Source organism: Phacochoerus africanus, chromosome 1 (assembly GCF_016906955.1).
Source record: "Phacochoerus africanus isolate WHEZ1 chromosome 1, ROS_Pafr_v1, whole genome shotgun sequence".
NCBI lineage: Eukaryota > Metazoa > Chordata > Mammalia > Artiodactyla > Suidae > Phacochoerus > Phacochoerus africanus.
Window position 1 is genome coordinate 274,984,814 of NC_062544.1, and position 21,193 is coordinate 275,006,006.

At 44.0% G+C, this 21,193-nt stretch overlaps 1 protein-coding gene across 1 annotated transcript in view; it reads right to left on the minus strand.

The window, feature by feature from the left end:
- Nucleotides 1-21,193, minus strand: part of TIAM1 (TIAM Rac1 associated GEF 1) — a 234,298-nt gene that overhangs the window by 171,258 nt on the left and 41,847 nt on the right. The gene's annotated exons all lie outside the window — the stretch shown is intronic.

The window sequence follows — 21,193 nt, forward strand, 5'->3', positions numbered from 1 at the left end:
CCTACATGGTTCCCTCTTAATCAATAAAAAGCCTCAACAGAAGTGAGTGAAAGGAAACAACAGAGCCTCCGTCATTCTCAAAGCAGAGCTAGATTTATTACAGAAAAGTTGAAGGAAACGCTCAAGACTGTAGAACAGAAGACCACCTCTGATACACAGACCTTCTCATCCTCTACATGCTTTCAAAATAAGAGGAAACTCATGAAGAATATGCACAAGAACGAATTTAGGTAAAATATCCAAACTGCTACCTAGCACAGAAAATAAACTGGCAAGGCCAGCTCCATGAACAAGCAGTATGAAGGGTTTTGGGTTTTTGGGGGGTTTTTTTTTGAGCCGGCCTTCTGAGGTGAGATGACAGACCCTAAGACAGGATAAAGTCCCAAGGTGGCAGCCCCTCATCTCTCTCCTACGGGCCATTCTTCGGTGGGACTGCCCATGCCTGTCCCCTACTGCTGGTGGTGTCATTAAGGTGGGAACCTGAGAGGACAGAGAGCAGGATCACGGAGAAAACTGCCTGTGTTGTGGAAGGCAGTCACCCTGAGCCGGGAAATAAATAAATATGTGCATCCACGGAGAACAGCACAATAAGTGAAGTCACACTTCTCCCCATCTTGGAACGCGTGCTATTTAACCATGAACTTGGTGACTCACGCTTGCCAAGAGGGGAGCACGAGTTCTCAGCAATACCCCATTATTAGCCTACAATACGTGCCCTTTCCATAATTCCCCCACTGCTATCTTGTTCCCTCTCTTTGCCCGGGCATCCTCCTTAAGTTGCTCTCTGCAAATTTTCAAAGCAGTTCCTGAACTGCTTAGGAACTGGCAGCAATTAATAAGCAACAGCCCATTTATATTGAAATGGACTCATTACAATGCCAGCTGCCAATAATTTGCAAGGCTGGGTTCTTGCTGGCAAACCCGGCCTGCAGGCGGCTGTCCTCCACCTGCACAACAGAGGCTGATAATGCAGTTCTTATACTTTCAAAAAAAAAAAAAAAAAAAAAGGACATATTCTATCTACCAGAACTCAAATGTTTCTCTATTATGTTCTTCTAATCCCTGAGCAGAAAAACAATATGGGGAAGAAAGTGCAAGTTCCAAGATATTATTTATAAAACATTGCAGGAGAACAAATTGGGGAGAATTTTTTCTGATTTGGTGGAAAAAAAATGTTTGTACCTGTGACCCTGGCCACGATGTGGATCAATAAAGAGACCCACACTTGTTCTTCTGAAATCAGCAAATATGCTAAGCTTGCAACTTGGCATCAAGCACTCTGTGTGTATCAAGTAATCCCAGCGGGTTAACTCCACCACGGCTCATGAACATACGCCGTGGCAACCTGAGAACCACCAAGACTCCAGGTTCTCTTTTAAGAGCTGCAGAGAATTCAACTTCAGTGAGAGGCAACTGAGCACCAATTTTGGGAGTGTCAGCCCAGAGGCCTGTTGCGTGCCTTTGATGTGCAGGGTGATTAGAGGCCAACTCTAAATATCAACTGACCCCTCCACAAATGAGTATAAGTTCTTAAACCATTCGGTTGATATGAGCGTTAAAGATCATCAGATTTAGCTTAGTGCCTACGCCTTAGTCAGTTCTCAATAAAGGTCTGCGATTATTTTCACTATGATTCAACATTTGTAAACCATAAGACGTATGCTACAGAAGGGCCACTCTTATGGGGTTTCCTTAAAACATGGTACCTAACTCATGGAAACTGGGTCTAGATTCTAAGCTGGATGAAACCGATTGCCTTTAATGTGTCATGGGACAATAGGGGAAGTAATTAATCCAGCAGGAAGATGTGATCAACTACATTTGCCACAGCTCACGCACACACACAAACTCTGCTGACAAAATCTGGCAGGACCAGTTAGACCGCTGGCGTTACAGGAAGATGACCCCGAGTGAAGTGAACAACGATACATGTGCCAAGTGTGTTCGTCTCACTCTGATTCATCTCAAAGCTCCTATGGTCAATTTCTGCGTCAGCTGTCAAAAAACCAGTTTTCCCAGGGAAGCGTGTGTGCCAAAGGAGAGAGAAGGAATTACCAAAATTAATCTCAGGCTTCAAATACCTCGAAAAGCAGACAGGGCTCAGAAGTCCCATCACTCCAACCCCACAGTCTGATGTGAGATGAAAACATGACAAGTGTCAGAAACACGGTGTCCATGGCAGTTAATCCCCGGCTCTTCCCAAAGAGTCTGCCACACCACAACTTTCTTTTTCACCTTCAGAAAACACTCGTAAAAGGCATCCTGCCATTTTTAAGTCCTTGCAAGTTTCAGGAGTCAAAATGTGCAGAGAAAAGGGCTTGCCCTCAAAATGCCTAAGTTCATATACCCGGCTCTCTTACTGACTAACGTAGATGAACTTGAGCAAGTAAACTATCCATTCTGAAACTTAATAGGAAAAATAATGAGAAGAGTAATATTATCTGGCTTATTTAATGACTACCTGAAAAAGTTGTTATAAGACAGAAATTAGAGAATCAACACTATAACTTATAAAAGACTATAGAAGTATGTTAATTCTTATTCTATCCTTTATGATTTGGTGGCCGAAAGTGTCTCATAATTAGTAAATTGATGAGAATCGGAAAGTTTCTCTTACCCTGAACCTTCCAGGAAGTGAGAAGGGAGTAGCCATGCTGGATCAAAGTCACGAACAAGTCAGAAATCCTGAATATTTTTATATGCAATAAGCACCAAAAGCATTTAGATTTCAGTATGCATACTTGGTCCAAAAAATCAGCAGTGCATGGATGGATGGATAGACAGATGGATGGATGGATGAATCTAAGACAGCGAAGATTTTTCAATGGTTCAGAAATTAAGGGAAAACAAAATTCATCATTTACTTATTTTTTCAGACATTATTTTATTCAAGAAAGGACTCAAGAGTGACTTCCAAAGATAAATTATCTAAAATAGAATCATAGAAACTTTTGCTGGAAAAATGAAAGGAACCCCAACAAAGTTAAGACAAAGTGAAGAGGGGCAGAATAAGGGTAATGATGCCGACCCTATCAATCTACCCCTGGCTGGCTCAGTTTGACAGTAAGCTTTTGTAACAGCCAACGCAAACAGGGAAAATGGAGCAGTTGTAAGATGCACAGCGCCCTAATCAACTGCTCAGAAGAAGGACAGATGTTTGAGGTACTACGATCAGATAAGAATTTCCACTCGGAGTTCCCGTCGTGGCGTAGTGGTTAATGAATCCGACTAGGAACCATGAGGTTGCGGGTTCGGTCCCTGCCCTTGCTCAGTGGGTTAAGGATCCGGCGTTGCCCTGAGCTGTGGTGTAGGTCGCAGACGCGGCTCGGATCCTGCATTGCTGTGGCTCTGGTATAGGCCGGTGGCAACAGCTCTGATTCGACCCCTAGCCTGGGAACCTCCATATGCCGTGGGAGCAGCCCTAGAAAAGGCAAAAAGACACACACACACAAAGAATTTCCACTAGTGGTCCTTTGAGGCCACTGTGTTATAATGAGCAATGCTTTGGACTGTATCATTTCTCATGGGCTCAGTGACAACTTTCATGGGATGTTTCTTGTCCTTTTCCTTTTTTAAAAAAAAGAAAGTTTAAATCATAGTTGATTTACAATGTTCTGTCAAATCCTTTCTTTTCTTTTTCTTTTTTTCTTTTTTTTGGCTGTACCCAGAGCATGCAGAAATTCCCAGGCCGGAGCTCAAACCCGTGCCACAGCAGTGACCCTTATCACAGCACTGACCCTCACCACAGCAGACACTGCCGCTTCCTTAACCACTAGGCCACCAAGCAACTTGCAGATGTTTCTTGTCTTAATCATTGATTTAAACAAACAAAAAAAAAATCACTATTCAGGGACAGAAGGTCTGAAGAGGTACGATCCTGCTGAGTTAGTTGTAAGAGGCTACTCACCCTCCAAGAAGCTCTCTCTGAACACTCGCTTGCTCTCCCCAGAGTGCTGGGTCTCAGCCAAGGGACAGGAAGCTGGAGGAAGATGGGGCTCTCTGGCTCAATGCCCAAGTGTAGCTGGGACATGCTCCCAGGTGGCCACATCATATCTGACCTAAAGATATGGTTCCCAGAGGAGTGAGCTCACCTGGCTTGTGCACACACTGAGACTGTGACAAGGTCTCCCACCCAGAGAAGAGGTACCTACCTTCCCTCTCAGGTGAACCACGTGACCACGGGCAGCACCAGGATTCCCTTTGAAAAACTGATCCCTCGGCACAGAGGCATAAGCTATGACATGCCTCCCAAATTCCTACTCCCGAGAAGGCAGATGAAATGGTTTTAGGTCAGCCATGTTTTCAAGGCAAGTAAAAATAGCCACCCACACCAGCCCAAATTCCTGAAAGTTCCCATATCCAAAGCCTGCCCTGGGTTTGAGCAATGCAGCTTCTTAGCACATCCAAACGCATCTCAAGGTAACTCAGGGAGGACGCATGTTTGTAGAATTGATGGTCTTAAGCCAGCTAAGTAAATCGAGAAATTTCTACTGAAGTGATCATTTTAATTTTAGAACAGTGAATCTTTGGCAATCCCTAACCAACAGGTTCTGCTGGAACAGACACGGCTGTTTCACAGGAGTCAAGGCAGTGCATTTCGAATGATATGTTCTACCCCAACTCAGGGATATTTATGGTATGCCTCCTCTCTGGCTGGCATGGGGGTAGTGGCTTCAGGCCAAAACACTACTCTTTGAGGTTCCCTGGGTTCTGGGTGTTTACGGTCTTGCAACTATACTTGGACACTGGCAAATGCCAATACACACGACTCCACTCCAGCACCGCATCACTCACAACACGGCTCCCTCTCAGCGGCATCCAAAGGAGCTTGGACGCCGCCAGTCCCAAAGGGCAGTGTTACACAGCTGGCCAGCCAGTCTCCCAAACACCCCCACAGCCCAGCTCCAAAAAGGGCTTGAATGAGGCCCCGGAGGACTGAAACGGATTCAATAGATTTTTCAAGACAGACCACAAAAATCACGTAATTTTTCAGAAATCTAAGCAGCATCATGCCTCCTCAGAAGCCAGGAAGCTCCTGAACACTTGAGAATTCTACCCAACATTCCAAGAGCAGTGACCATATGATGTGAGGGCTCATCCGCTCTGGGCTCCCGGCTCCTAAGTTCTCAATGCCACGTCTGAGTCACTTCCAAAACACATCCCGTCTTTGTAAGAGAAGATGGAACATTTGATCCCAAAAGAAAATGAAAATAGAGCTGACTACAATTAATTTTTTCTTTTTTTTGGCCATGCCCACAGCATGCAGAAATTGCCAGGCCTGGGACTGAGCCTGCACCCCAGCAGTGACAACACCCGATCCTTAACCTTCTAGGCCAGCAGGGAACTCTACATTGTCTAATGCTGCAATCTGTCCTGTGTGATTTCACCATGTTGTGGCTTAGCAGGGTGTTGCCAGTGAGAGAACAAGGTTATCAAGTGCCCACAAGAACCCTGAGAGGGGATGGCCCTCTGTTGAAACTGCTTCTGCAACTTCTGTGAAACATAGAAGAGTGTATAATCTCTCCTTTTTTTCCCCTTTGCTTTTTAGGGCCCCACCTGTGGCACACAGAGGTTCCCAGGCTAGGGATCAGAGTGGAGCTGCAGCTGCCTGCCTATGCCACAGCCACAGCAATGCAGGATCCAAGCCACGTCTGCGACCTACACCACAGCTCGTGGCAACGCTGGATCCTTAACCCACTGAGCAAGGCCAGGGATCGAACCCGCAATCTCATGGTTCCTAGTCGGATTCGTTAACCACTGAGACACCACGAAAACTCCCAAATAAAATGTTTTTAAGAAAAATTTTAAAGGAAATCCTCCCAAGGACTTTCAAAATGAAGTGATTCTTTGCCTGTAAGTCCCAAACTTTTCAAAGACAAGCAGGAGTTCCCATCGTGGCTCAGTGGAAACGAATCTGACTAGCATCCATGAGGATGCAGGTTTGATCCCTGGTCTCGTGCTCAGTGTGTTAAGGATCCGGCATTGCCGTGAGCTGTGGTGTAGGTTGCAGACAAGGCTCAGATCTGGTGTGGCTGTGTCTGTGCCATAGGCTGGTGGCTACAGCTCCGATTCGACCCCTAGCCTGGGAACCTCCATAGGCCGCGGGAGCAGCCCAAGAAATAGCAAAAAGACAAAAAAAAAAAAAGAAAAGAAAGAAAGAAAAAAGCCTTTAAAAATGACCTCACTTCGTTTGGGGAAAGCATCTTAGGAACTTACTTGGAAACCAGCAATTTCAGAAGAATGCACTAACCATTCTGTCTCTAGACCACTACAGATCCTGGACTTGAGCTGCAACCGTCTTGTGCTAACCTCGCTCTCAGACTGGCCACATGATCTTGAATTGGCTCCTGCCAATCTCTCCTATTACAAAACCACTGTCCTGAAGTCAGTGGTTTCGTAAACTGACAGACTGCTGGGTTCGTCTCAAGTCTGAAATGAAAGGCAGATTCTTCAGCAACCAAGAACACCTCTGTTCAGTCCTGAGCTTTTCTTCCCACTGAAGGGTTTATCCCTGTACTTGTGAACAGAGGTAGTTACGGTACCACCGGTTAGATTTCTAGTATATGATGCGTGTTTCACACTGCACCCTTCAAGCTCTGTCCATGTGTCTTTATTGCAAGAATCTGAGCATAAGGCATGGTCAGCATTGTTAGTGAAATTTTAAATGTTAATAAAATAGTGTTACACTCTACCCCCCCCCAATGACCTCAAATTTTTTTTTGCCTTTTTGTCTTTTTAGGGCCACACCCATGGCACATGGAGATTCCCAAACTAGGGGTCCAAACGGAACGGTAGCCACTGCCCTCCGCCACAGCCAGAGCAACTTGGAATCTGAACTGTGTCTGGGACCTACACCATAGCTCATGGCAAGGCTGGCTCCTTAACCCACAGAGTGAGGCCAGGGATCGAGCCTGCATCCTCATGGATGCTAGTCAGGTTCGTTAACTACAGAGCCACAACAGGAACTCCAAAAAGACCTCAATTTTGTATTTGCAAATCAATGCAAATTGTTTTGGTGTTAAACAAGGGTCCAACACATACGACACAATTCCTTCTTTCTAAGAAATGCATGTTTCATGTTGAACATCTCCGAAGTTGAATATATCTTAAATCACAATGGTGCAGTGTGATTGAACCAGCACCATTTTCTTTCTTGGCTGATGCTACCTGAAACTAACGGGGTGTCTTACAATGGTTAGCGTGCTATGAGAGAGGGTATATGAAAATAGATTTTAAAGAGCTATGACTCTCTGAAAACTGCTCGTGCATTATTTGGATAAAGCAGAGAGTCTAATAAGAACTTGACTCTAAACAGTCTGGCTCAACTTAACCAACGTGTATGGAGCACCTGCTTTATCTTGGGGATGAGGAAACAGACCACTGCCTTATGATGCCTGCAACCCAGGAAAATGGGGGGCATTTATCCCCTTGGAGACAGGGCCGTGAAGGCTAATCTGGCCTTATTAATGATGAATGATGGCTGGGGGACAAATTAGGAATTTGGGATTAATAGATACACACTACTACATATAAAATAGATAAACAGCAAGGACCTACTGTAGAGCACAGGGATATATACTCAATATCTTGTAATAACCCATAAAGGGAAAAAGAATCTGTGTCTATCTCTGCACGTGTGCGCGTGCGAGCATGTCACGGAATCACTTTGCTGTAAACCACAAACATTGTAAATCGACTACACTTCAATTATTTACATCAGAAAATTTAGACAAAGAGTGAATGGTGGGAAGAAATAGACTAATTCTGCCAGGGGAAGGTCTTAATCCAATCTGGTCCTGAAGGGTTCATAGGATTAAGCTTTGGCTTGTGAAGATGGGAGGAAATGAAAAGAGACAGCTGGGAGTTTACAAAAAAAAAGAGAGAGAGAGAGAGAGAGAAGGGCAGAACATTCTAAGAAAAGAGCGAAGGCTCTGAGGAATGAACGTATTAGTCCAATGTTGGAGAGACGTGCTTGGGAAAGAGGTGGAGGTGATGAGGTATTTAAAAAGATGGGTTGGGTTATAGATGCTACTCAGAGAAAGGCCATTACTATGTGTTGAGTCTGTGATGGGATTTGATTAGAGGAGTTACTTGATCAGGTCTGTTCTCTCCCCTCTGTCCTGACCCTGGGTCACATGAAAAAGAAAGTGAAAACTTATTCCTACCAACACATCAGGACGTGCCTAGAGGAGATAAGGTGGCCTTCACTTGGAAGTGAAAACCTTGGGTAAAGCAAAGGAAGGTGGGAGTTCCTGTTGTAGTTCAGCAGGCTAAGAAGCCATAGCGTCCTTGAGGATTCAGGTTTGATCCCTGGCTTCCCTTAGTGGGTTAAGGATCTGGAGTTGCCAAAAGCTACAGCACAGGTCACAGATGCACTCCGATCTGATGTGGCTGTGGTGTAGGCCAGCAGCTGGAGCTCTGATTCAACCCCTAGCCTGGCAACTTCCGTATGCCACAGGTGTGGCCCTAAATAAAAAGAAAAAAAAAAAGAAAAGAAAGGACAGGTGGAGTCACCAGGATACTGTGGCCACACATCCACACACATACCTGTGAGAAACGGGGAGGGAGGAAGGGAGAAAAAGAAGAGACGCCTCCGGCATGTCCAGCGTGGTAACTGACAAAACAGAAGGTGACAATAACAGCTCGCACTGTGAGGTCCAAGGGAGCATCCAAATCAAAACTGTAAGCTTGAGAGGCAGAAATTCATTTGCGGTGACCCTCCTGGAAGTTTGGTGTCCATTCCATCCAAAGCCCCGACGCAAAGGAACCAAGGTAGGAACACACTCGCTCAGCAATAAACGGAAGAAAGAAAGAAAAATACCCTCCTCAAATGCTCGGATCAGGAAGGACAGCAAAATGGAGACCCAAACACTGGCCAATTCCACAGTATAATCAAAGAATTTATATACACACGAACACACACACACACACCCCTGATAACCCATGAGAGGCTACAAGTTAAAAACACTATCTCAATCCCACTATTATTGGCTAAGACAATACCTGCAGCAATAAATGGATTATTAATAATGGATACCTGTGATAATAAATAACAGTGACAATTTAACACAAACATAAAAGCCTGATGTCTCAGGTCTGGTGCCAGAAAGTTGAAATGTAACTCAGATTCGAGTTCATCCCCTTCCTCCCGCCGCCAATCCCAAACTCCCTAGGGCTGCAGAAATACCCCCCTGTGCTTGGGGTTGGGTTAATAATTTAAATCAGATCGTGGCCTCGTAAGCTGTAAGACCACAGTGGAATGCACCTGGAATGCAAAACCAAGTGCGCCTGGGCACCACTTCAAAGACATGGCGCAGCTAAGGACAGTCAGGTCACCTCTCCGTGAGTGGGTGAAACAGGAACTTGACAGCTGTGCACACCAGGCAGATCTCAGGTGATGCCTTGAGTTAGTTATGCTCTGCTAGTGACCATGACAGGGACGGTGGGAGCTGGGCACCAGCCAGTGGGGACAGAGAGATGGCAAGAAAGACCTGCACTAACTAGGGGGCCACAAAGAACTCAATCCAACCTTGCTGACCCTCCATTCGCTTTAAAATGAAGGCGATGGTCCAGAAGCTTCTATGTTCTCTATACTTGTTCAGACCTCCATGTTGTCGTTCATTTGCTAAGTCAAACCCCATAGGTATCACAATGGGACCCACCATGAGATTCTCTTGGCTGGGCATTCTTTTTACAGTAAATAAGCGATTTGATTAAGGCCCAAAGTACCACTGAGATGAACCCCAGGAATGCAAGATGGAAAACCAATTCTTACTTTCAAGACCGGCGCCAAGATCTTTTGGGCTGAATAATGACTAACATTCCTCCTAGCCAAATAACAAATTGGGAAAGAAAGAAAAAGCACCCAAAGTCATTGCACAGTAAAGTTTTTAAAGCAGAAGGGAAAAAAAAAAAAAAATTAAACAAAGCCTATACGCCCCTCCCTGAAGACCTAAGAGGACAATCAGCCTCTTTCAACATCAAGACAATTCCTGGGAGGTCATGGGAACACATCTGAAACAGCAAGACGCCAAAGTCCCTGCAGAAAAACTGATACACACAATCACGAAGCCAATCTGTTCTTTGTATGACAGCAACTAGCTTAAAAAGCTTGACGTCTGCTGCCAAGAAAGATCTCGGAGACCACACACGAGGCGAGTGAAACAGACACCAGGCCCTGCCTTCTAAGAATGAATGAGGCCACTCGCGTCCAGGGCACCGGTGTGCAAATGGTCTTATGGGAATCCCCATTCAATAGAATCATTCCAAGCATGCCCGTCCCCAAAAGACTGAGCACGTGTCATCACTTATTTAATCAATGTATCAATTACATACATCGGCTATTGTTTGAATAAATTCCACACACTCTCAATTTCTGTGTATGTGTATAAGGAGCATAATTCTTTCAAATGGAACAGAAACACACAGAAATGTAAATGCCCAACATAGAGAGAAATACACATTCTGAAAATTTCCTTCCCACATCCTAAGGAAATCGCGTTGCGCCTCTATCCGACTTTGAAGACTACTGTTCTAGGACAGAGAAAGCAGATCTGGAAACTACGAAAAAATGAGACTGTTAGTGGAAAACTCATGGGAATAGGCCTCCTGACCTTTACCTACGTCTCAGCCTTACTGTGAAGCAACATCACGGTGGTGTCAACATCTCCCGGAATCTTCAAGAAGGGAATATTACCATTCAGAAGACTAGGTGTGGAGACACGTGCTGAAAACTTTAGGTTGCGCTGTAATCACCTGCTGAGCGCACTAGCTTTCATTCGGGACCGTTACGTTGTGTTTTTGCAATCAAGATAGCAGTCAATATGCCTTCAACAGTAGGTAATAAAACAATGCCATATGCAGAAAAAAGAAAACGATATAAAAAAGAAGGACCCATTTTTGCAACGTCCTCATCCCCAACCACTGGAAGACCATGAGGAGCCAAGAAGCAGTAAGCAAAAACACATTTCCAACTCTCACCACGTTGTTCAGCGTGGGCAGTCTCAGACCCAGCCAGGATAAGTCGCCAAGAAATTTCAGTTATATAGTCTGGAAAAATAAAGGCTACAACAACACACAAAGAAAAATCACTTAGGAGTTCCCATTGTGGTTCAGCGGGTTAGGAACCCAACATAGTGTCCCTGAGGATGCGGGTTCCATCCCTGGCCTCGCTCAGTGGGTTAAGGATCCATCGTTGCTGTGGGCTCTGGTGTAGGTCACAGACATGGCTCGGATGCCGCGTTGATAGCTCAAGTGTGACACACCACCTAGCATCGAAACTTTCTGCACTACTACAATCCCTCCTGGAAGGCAGCAAGATTTCTCAGTGTCACAGAGGACTTGGATGCAGTCAGAGCTAGCTTTTATCAGCCAACTAATGTCCCTGTGATCTTGAGCAAATCACTACCATTCCTATGAACCACCCTCTCCATTTGCAAAAGGGGACATCTGCCTTCTAGGCTTATGCTGGGGATTAATGGCAGCAATGTGTGTGAAGACTCTGGCATTTGTTTATTTATTTATTTATTTTTATTTTATTATTTATTTTTTTTGTCTTTTTGCCATTTCTTGGGCCGCTCCTGCAGCATATATATGGAGGTTCCCAGGGTAGAGGTCCAATCGGAGCTGTAGCCACCAGCCTACGCCAGAGCCACAGCAACGCGGGATCCGAGCCGCGTCTGCAACCTACACCACAGCTCGCGGCAACGCCAGATCCTTTAACCCACTGAGCAAGGGCAGGGACCGAACCTGCAACCTCATGGTTCTTAGTCGGATTCGTTAACCGCTGCGCCACAACGGGAACTCCCCGTTTATTTATTTTTGATGTACGTATTTTCTAGTGAAAGTATACCTGATGTACAAGGTTGTGCCCATTTCTGCTGTAAAGCAAAGTGACCCAGTCATACATTTATATACATTTTTTTTCTCATATTATCTTCCATCGTGGTCTATCCTAAGAGGCTGGATATAGGTCCCTGGGCTGTACAGCAGGACCCCATTGCGTATCCATTCTAAATGGAAGACTCTGCATCTACCAACCCCAAACTCCCAGTAAAGATCTTGGTATTCAGTTAGACTTTCACGAATGTTAATTTCCTTCTTTCGTCTTCTCCTTCTCTCCCTTTTCTTCCTCCAAGGTCCCAGAGGATCTTCTGTATCTATCCAGTCCCTCTCTTCTTATTCTTTTAATCTAAATCTCTTTGCCTTTAATCCCCATCACTAATATCTGTCTTTTCTGCCCAAACCACTCAATGCAGACATCACTGCAAAACCAAACTAATGCACGTTCAAGATGTATTCAACCTCCTTCAAGAATACCACCACTTCGGAGTTCCTGTCGTGGCTCAGTGGTAAACGAATCCGACTAGGAACCACGAGGATGCGGGTTCGATCCCTGCCCTTACTCAGTGGGTTAAGGATCTGGCATTGCCGGAAGCTGTGATGTAGGTTGCAGATGCGGTTCGGATCTGGCATTGCTGTGGCTGTGGTGTAGGCCGGCGGCTACAGCTCCGATTAGACCCCTAGCTAGGGAACCTCCATATGCTGCAGGTGCGACCCTAGAAAAGACAAAAAAAAAAGAATACTGCCACTTCAATCCCTGTACTGCTAAAGGATATACCAACACCCTGGCACACCCAGCAGAGATAAGAGGCACAGGACTAAAAGGAACATTTTTCTGAAGAGTCAGTTTTACTCAAAGATTTACTTAGGAGGTTAGGGATGGCAGATTGATAATGGAATAAAACTTTAAACGTGCATGATTTTCCAAGATGAAGTACCCATCATTCCCCCAAAATAAAAATGGCCCATGGAGTGATTAGAAATTCTCTTTTAATGTTGGAGATTTTTATTGAAAAATGTTGCAAAGTTTTATTCTTCCAAGATATTCTCCATCACTTTTCTCTTCTGAATCCCTATAGTTATCAGCGACTTGAATACTTGTCTTAATCCACTAGTAGGATCACAAGTTCCAAGAGGGAAGGAGCCACAGCTCGTTACTTTTTATCATAGTTTTTCATGGCACATGGGCCCTGTATTAGTCAAGGTCCTCCAGAGAAACTAAACCAATAGGATATGGATGGATGGATGGATGGATGGATGGATGGATGGATGGACAGAGGGATAAGCATTTTAACTCATGAGATTGTAGGGACTGGTAAACTCACAATCCTCAGGGCAAACCCTCAGACAGGAGCCCCAGGGAAGAGCTGATTCTGCTATGTTGAGAATCTGAGTATGAAGGCATCTGGAGCAGCATCACATCCTTCTAGAAGATCTTAGTCTACTTTTGAAGGCTTTCAAGTGACTGGAGGAGGCCCACCCCATTTTGGAGGATAACCTGCTTTATTCAATGTCTGACTGAAATGCCAAATCACATCTAAAAAAATATCTCACAGCAACCTCTAGACTGATGTTTAGCCAAGTTACTGGGCACCATAGCCTAACCAAGTTAACATATAAATTTTTTTTTGTCTTTTTGCCTTTTTCTAGGGCCACTTCCCCAGCATATGGAGGTTCCCGGGCTAGGGGTCGAATCGGAGCTGTAGCCACCGGCCTACGCCAGAGCCACAGCAACGCAGGATCCGAGCTGTGTGTGTGACCTACACCACAGCTCATGGCAACGCCGGATCGTTAACCCACTGAGCAAGGGCAGGGACCAAACCCGCAACCTCATGGTTCCTAGTCGGATTCGTTAACCGCTGAGCCATGATGAGAATTCCTTTTTAAAAAAAAAAGAAAAAGAAAAAAAAACAAACAAAAACATATAAAATTAACCATCATCTGTCCCAGTAGACTTTTTTCCTCCAGTACCAGTAACGGCATCAACACCAGCCAAAGGAACAAAAAGCACGAGCATGTTCCCACACAGGGTGTTTACAACAGAATATCCAGCAGGCGTTCTACAAGGACTACCAGCCTACAAGTCCATCTGATTTGGGCTCTGAAAAGACGTCTGCTTGGGGTGCTTCTGGTAACCCCAGGCTTCAGAACATGACGGGGTCCCTGCGAAGACTGGCCGGACTTTCGTGGTGTCATCTTTGTCAGGGAGCTGCATCCCTCTAAGCTTAGGTCTCCTCACAGCCAACATCAACAAGAGCAGCAGCCCTCCTTCAGGTCAATAGGGAACAGGATCAAAGCCTCGTGGCAGATTGGAAAATCCAAGTACACGAGCCCCCGCCCTTAATCCTCCCCCACCCCTGCACACACATAACACAAATTCTGCATCCTGGGTCCACAAGCTTCCCTGTGGCGACATTTCTGCTCTGGGCCTGGATCTGAAAATACCAACCTCTCCCACCTCTGAGCCAAGATTTCAAGCACACAGCAGGATGGGGGTGGGGGGGTGTCCCCAGCCAGTCCTCAGTTCCATTGCAGCTGGGCTCAAAATTGAGCTTGAAAGCCCAGAGACGGAGGGTGGGGAAGGGGGGGTCCAGAGTGATGGTTCAACACCCTCCTACATCCTGCTCATGACTCACGCGTCACGTTGGGAAAGCAGATCCTCCCAGCTCCTTGGAACCGACAGGTCCACATTTAAACCAAACCAACCCTCGGAGAGCTCAGAAGCCCTCCCAGTCCCGAAGCGTGCCCTTTTCTGAAAATAAGCACCTTGACAGAAAACAAGCAGAGAGGAGTGGCCGAGGAGTTCTAATTCTGCTTCTCTCCAGGGCAGGAAGCTTGAATTTTCAAGGACCACACCAAAGGACAAACCCAGCAGGGAGACCAAGGGTATTCCTCTTTGAGCACCAGGAAAAGGTGTTACCTGGGGGCAAATCACTTAATTTCTCTATGGCTTCAGATTCTTCCTCAGTACAATTCAGCACCTAAGCACTTTCAAAATGTGGGGCTCGCCAGAAAAAGGAGCCCAAAGTTGGGCGTGGTATGGAATGGGGGGTTGGGGTGGATAATGCATACATCATCAGGGTAGGGTTTTGCTTTTCCCGTAGTGATTTTCCATTCAAAATAGCATCCAGGAGAAGAAGGAGGAGGATTAATCAAGTGTATTCACTAAACAGAGCGTGGTGATCAAAATAACATCAGCCTTCTGGTTCTGTCGATGCTTCGCTCACACAAGCACCGAGATGTGGGGACTGCGTGTGGCCCAAACTAATGTTGGCACCAGGGTGTGAGCTCTAGAGCCACCTGTTTTGTTCTGTTTCTCTCCCTCCATCCCCACACTCACAGGAACAGGCTACCATCTGTGCTGTACCAGCTCAGCGTGGTTCTCCACAAAGGTAATTAAGATCCTGACGCTGCTTTCCATCTAAAAAAAAAAAAAAAAAAAACCCTTCGATTTCTGCTTCCAGACCTCAATCTCAATTCAATTCAACCCAATTCAATGTCCGTGTATCCTAAGTCCCCCTCCCTGGATGGCTCAGCCCAAGATTCCATGGGGATGCTAAGCCGGGGAAGGCTCAAAGCTCAAGGCACCTGAAAGAGTCTTAAGGATCTTGAGAGTGAGGAGTAAGATGAGACCAGGACCTAAAAATGCAATAAAAGACCCAAGAGCCGCTAAGTGTCTGCGATGAGCTCAGAGTGCTATGAAAAATGAAGGGTGCAATTTAATGAAAATGTGCCTGCCAAGAATATGTTGATACAGCTAGTACTCTTTACAATGAAATACATGTTCTTAACAGGGCAAAGGTTAAAAAAAATACATTTAAATTATGAGAGATATACAGTAGGACAAGATGGCAGTTTCATATGACTCCGATTTTTTTTTTAAGCTAAGTGCTCTTATTACTCAGGGAAAAAAAATACGATGAGCATTTCGGTATCTTACTTAACCTATAATCAGAACACTGAAAATCCAGAGAAAAGGAAACATGTCTAATTACGAGAAGGAATAATGGGTATTTGAAAACAATTCTGCTCTCGAATCATGGTAGAGGAGAATAGTCCTTCTAGAAAACACACACATTCCAAAGCTTCATTTAAATAAACAAGAACAGGTCATTTCTAGTTTTAGGCTATTTAATTTTGAAATGGATGATCTGTTCACCCTGAAAGTTACAAAGGATTTCCCTATAAGAGCCCTATAACAAAAGCCACCATTTTAAGACAGGTAAAAATGATGAAATATCAGATTTTTTAAATCTTGGGCATAAGTTATCTACATAATAAAGATAATACTTAGGTGTTGAAACTCCTGTCTCTTCTGTTTCAAACACTGGTTTAAGAAGAAAGGAAACATGTCTCCTTGTCAGGGAGAGCTCCAGGTCACTTTGGTTCTAATTTGAGAACAGATTCAATTCTCTTTTTTTTTTAATTTATTTTTTCTTCTGATTTTATTAAAATAAAATTGACATATAGCACTGAATAAATGTAAGGTGTACAGCATAATGATCTGACATATATATCATGAAATGACCATAAGTTTAGTGAACACAGATCATCTCAGAAAGATACAAAATTAAAGATATAGAAAAAAAAAGTTTTCCTCGTGATGAGACTGCTGAGGAATTACTCCTCTTAACAACTTTTCTAGATAACATACAGCACTGTTAATTAGAGGTATCACGTCGTACATTATACCTCCAATACCTATTTATCTTATAAATGGAAATTTATACCTCTTGATTCCTTTGATGATGCATTAGATTCTTAATCAGCTCGTCTTAAAGGCCCATCCTTAATTGGCCCTCTCTGAAAACTGTGGGTACTGTCTATTCAGGGCCCTTCCAGAGGAAGGCTAAAAATGCACACTCTTCTCTCACTGTGTTATTTGTTAAAAGAAGGGCACCGGGGTAAGGAAATGCAGGAAATACATTAAAATCTCACATTATAAAAAAATCAGAGGATATACTTGAATATATGCTCCTAGTTTGACATAGGACAAACATTGGATGGTTCCACTGACTTGAGGTACTCAGAATAGCCATTGAGAAAGTAGCAGGGTATTTACCAGGGGTTGGGGGTTAAGGGGAATTAGTGTTCAATGGATACAGAGTTTCCATTTGGGAAGACAGAAAAGTCTGGGGATGGATGGCGAGGATGGTTGCAAAGCAATGTGAATACACTTCTGCTATTGAACTGTACACCTGAAAGTGGTTAAAATGGTAAATTTTAGGAGTTCTCGTTGTGGCTCAGCGGTTAACGAATCTGACTGGGAACCATGGGGCTGTGGGTTCGATCCCTGGCCTTGCTCGGTGGGTTGAGGCTCCAGCGTTGCCGTGAGCTGTGGTGTAGGTCAAGGATGCAGCTTGGATCTGGCGTTGCTGTGGCTGTTAAGCTCCGATTGGACCCCTAGCCTGGGAGCCTTCATATGCCACAGGTGTAGCCCTAGAAAAGACAAAAAAGAAAAAAAAAAAGGTAAATTCTATGTTGTGTAGATTATATCACAATAAAAAGCAGGGGGGTTACTAATAACTAACACTTTCAGAGTGCATCAAAGTTTAAAACCATTTCGATATACATTAGATCCCTTAATGATGGTCACAGCAACCCAGAGGAAGGGCATATGTACTAACGCATACACTTGTTGTTTTCTAAGTGATGTGTCTGCTGTCCAGTGGGTCAAAGAATGGCTTGATCAGAACCCACATTCTATATCCTTCAAACATGGACTCAATCCTCAACTCCACACTCTCTTCCAGGATTTGTACCCATTATATAGATATTCAGGAAATGTTCATAGCTGCTCCAAGAAATACACCTTCAAAGGACAAACTTGGGGATTCCAACTCTTGCAACTGAGGAAAGGATTTCATTTTACCGATCCCAGGATTTTCCCAAACCTTTTTAATCATGCAACCTAATTTTGGAGAATACCTATCAACAACTTGTGAAAAAAAGAGTGTTGGAAGGGTTACTTTTGTAGGGATTCATCTAATGAAATGCACTCATTTATATTAGTATAGACAGGCTCTCCCTGCAGAAGAAAGAGCCAAGTAATCAAGGTGTTTAATTAATTGCCAATTGCAGCCCCATCATCATCTGGTCATCTTCCCTCTGCAATTTTCTAGCTTCCCTCATCTAGATCTTTCCATCAGTCATAAAAGTATAACACAGCCCATGAGAAAGATAAGAAGAATGACTAGCCTGGCATCATTCTCAGCTCTTAAATGTCTTACCCACTGGACATGGATCAGATCAGGTCCACCTGAGGGTTCATGTATGTACGTGTTAGGGGTGGTGTAAATATGTGATAACTAGAACACAAGCTTTAAAAAATAAAAAGTAAAATGGTATATATGCCCCCCAAATCCTGTTTGCTAAGTTCTGGTATAAATCAGAGACAGAAACAAATATCTTACTCTGTGTTAAATAACTACATCCGAGGAAGGACGTTCTGGTGAAAAAGAATACAGGTGTTACAGGTAATTTTATACAGTAACAATACTTGGGTCTGGTGTTCAAACTATCTCATGAGCAGTTTCTTCCCACTCATGAAAACTAAAATACCAACAACCACAAACCAAAACTTCGAATCACAGGTTTGTTGGGTCTGTGGTGTGTTTTTAACACAGGGTATCCCCGAACCTTTAAGATGCAGCAGTGATTTGTGCAAAATTACTTTGGAAAATGTTATGCATATTTAATTCTCAGAAAGACCTCCATATCGTCCTCTGGGATACAATCACAATGAAATCTCCTCCAATGCCTTTCCAAGTGAAGGAAAACACAGCCCTGGTTTTCAAGGAGTAAGCCTGGCCACGTGACCAAACCACACACACACACACACACACACACACACACACACACACACACACACACCCTGTTTCCATGATATTTCTGAGAATTCAATTAACTGCTGACATTGGCCCAGGCTTCAGTGGAGCAAACATCAAACCTGCTACTGTTAGTTCTTGTTGGGGCTTGTGCTGTTTATTTGTTATGTATGTTTAATGCATAATAGGAGTCTGTCAGCTCCTTTTGTTTGAACTTGACACAATGGGAAAAGGCCTTAAGGGTTAATTAATGATTCTCAGAATGAAATCTGAAACAGATAATGAACAGATCTTGAGCAACCACGAGAGACACCCAACAGCATCAGCCCAAAGAAGTACTGTTCCCAGACTAGCCTCAAACTGAGTGGCGTTTCATTATTTCATTAGCCATCAAGTGGCTGCGACTAAGAGATGAGTGCTCAGAGAATGGATGGTAGAGCCAGAGGGAATTGGGTGGGAATTTTGCTCCTGCCACTTCATACCTAAATAACTGTAGAATGTTCCTGCACATCTCAAAGATCCCGTGTCTTCATCGGTAAAATGGAAATGATACGAGTAAAGAGAAAAATCCATTGGAAACCATACAGTCCCCTGTCTGAGCCACAGCAGTAACCAATAAATGATATCCTGGGTGGGGGGGCTTTTTCATCACATTTAAATATTGATTAGTCATCATCATCTCCAGGCTCTTACACCACAATTAGCAGCTTTGCCAAAAACGCAAGCATGAAAAATCAAATCAATGAACTCGGCACCTGAATTATGAAATCTCTTTCCTTATTGATTACAGTGAAAACACAAGGAACCTTTACATAGGGTAGGAAGCCATGGCCCATGACAGTCACAAGAGGCAGCCAGTAGCCCTCCTCAATGATAAAGCGTAAGGCTGAGAACTATCAACTCAAAAGACTTTACCTTGTAAGTAACGCACCCATTCTCTCGCCCACTTTCCCCTTTGCAAGCTTGTTGAAAAGATTGTTACCCAAATGAAAGTCACAGCAAATTCATCTTCTGAGCATAAGTAACCACGTTGATGAAAGATAACCAGAGACAAAAAATTTCAGTATCTTGCAAAGAATATAATCAATGGCAATACATCATTTATTGCCCCAGAACCTGTCAGGAATGCACAAAGCAAATCAGACTGACTAAATATAAATACACTGAAGTATAGATATACTATTTGGATTAAAAAGGTCACAGGTTTGAGGGATATAAACCAAATACCTGCTAACTCATGGTAGGAGGGACCAATAATAAAATGTGTTGGCTGCGAAATTAAACTCCGAAAAGTCAGCACCAAAAATATAACTCCTGTGTTTGGGCGGATAACCCCCAGTGATAGATGGATGTGACCTGCACTTCAGAGCAAAGTCCATCTAGGCAGTGAGATTACGGGACACGATCACTTCTTGCTAACAGGCATCAACAGCAGCTATTCTCTGAGATGCTCCATGCTTAGTACTAGGATTGTAAAGAGATTGGGGTGTCCCATCAGCTCACCCCAAGAGCCCTGGAATGAGTCCCATCAGCTGACCCCAAGAGCCAGGAAATGAGTGTCCTGTTTCTATAGGGCCTTGAGCGCTACATTAATGCAGTGGAATGTAAAACCAGACCATTCAAAACCCTGGCTTCAACTTCCTCTTCTTCTCTAGACTCTCTTATTATACAACCCTTACGACTATGGAACACAGATAAGAGCATTAAATAAGAACACTGCTGGAATGGAGAAACAGAAGAAAGAAGCTCTGATAGGACTCATACGCTAGGTAAAATCAGCCAGGTATGCCAGACACACGTAGTTGATCTGTCCCTGTTATCCAGTTGGGATGTTAAGAGAATGAAAACAGTTATTCAACCTACAGCTGAGAGGTCGGATATCTTGCAGGACTCTCCCCTGATGTGCTCCAGAGTCAATGTGAAGTAACTTCGGATTACAGAGTGGCACTGCCTTCCCAGTTATTAGCATCAGAGTGATTTAAAATTGTGAACACAAAGACCTTTTGAAAAAGCACTCTTTGGGAAAGAGTAAGATACAGCCAAAGGCAAATGATGCAGTGAAAATATATGAAACTCTGTACCAAGGTGCTGCTCACTGAAAGCAATGAAATGTAAGACATTTGCTCGGTGGGGCTCCTGAGATTTTTGGCCTCTACTTGGTGGTGGAAACTCCAGGTATGTTCATGTACGCTATTTACTCCTAAGGCAAAGGCAGAGTCCTGTTTTTCAATTTCCCCAGAAACTCCAAGCCAACCTAAAGGTTTCCTATCGTCTTAGTACCAGAAGCATGAGAAATGATAAACAGCAACAATGCAAATAAGAGTAGCTTGTGGAATGAAGGAAAATAGAGAGGAGAACGGGGGAGGGAGGGAGGGAGAAGAAAAGGGAAGAAAAGGAAGACAGAAGGAAGGAAAAGGAAGGAAGGAAATAAATCTCCTTTAGGGTCTAAAGGAGTCAGGATACACCAGTTCAATCCCAGTCTTACATTTCAAATGCTCTTTGCTTCTGGGAAGCCATCAGGAGAA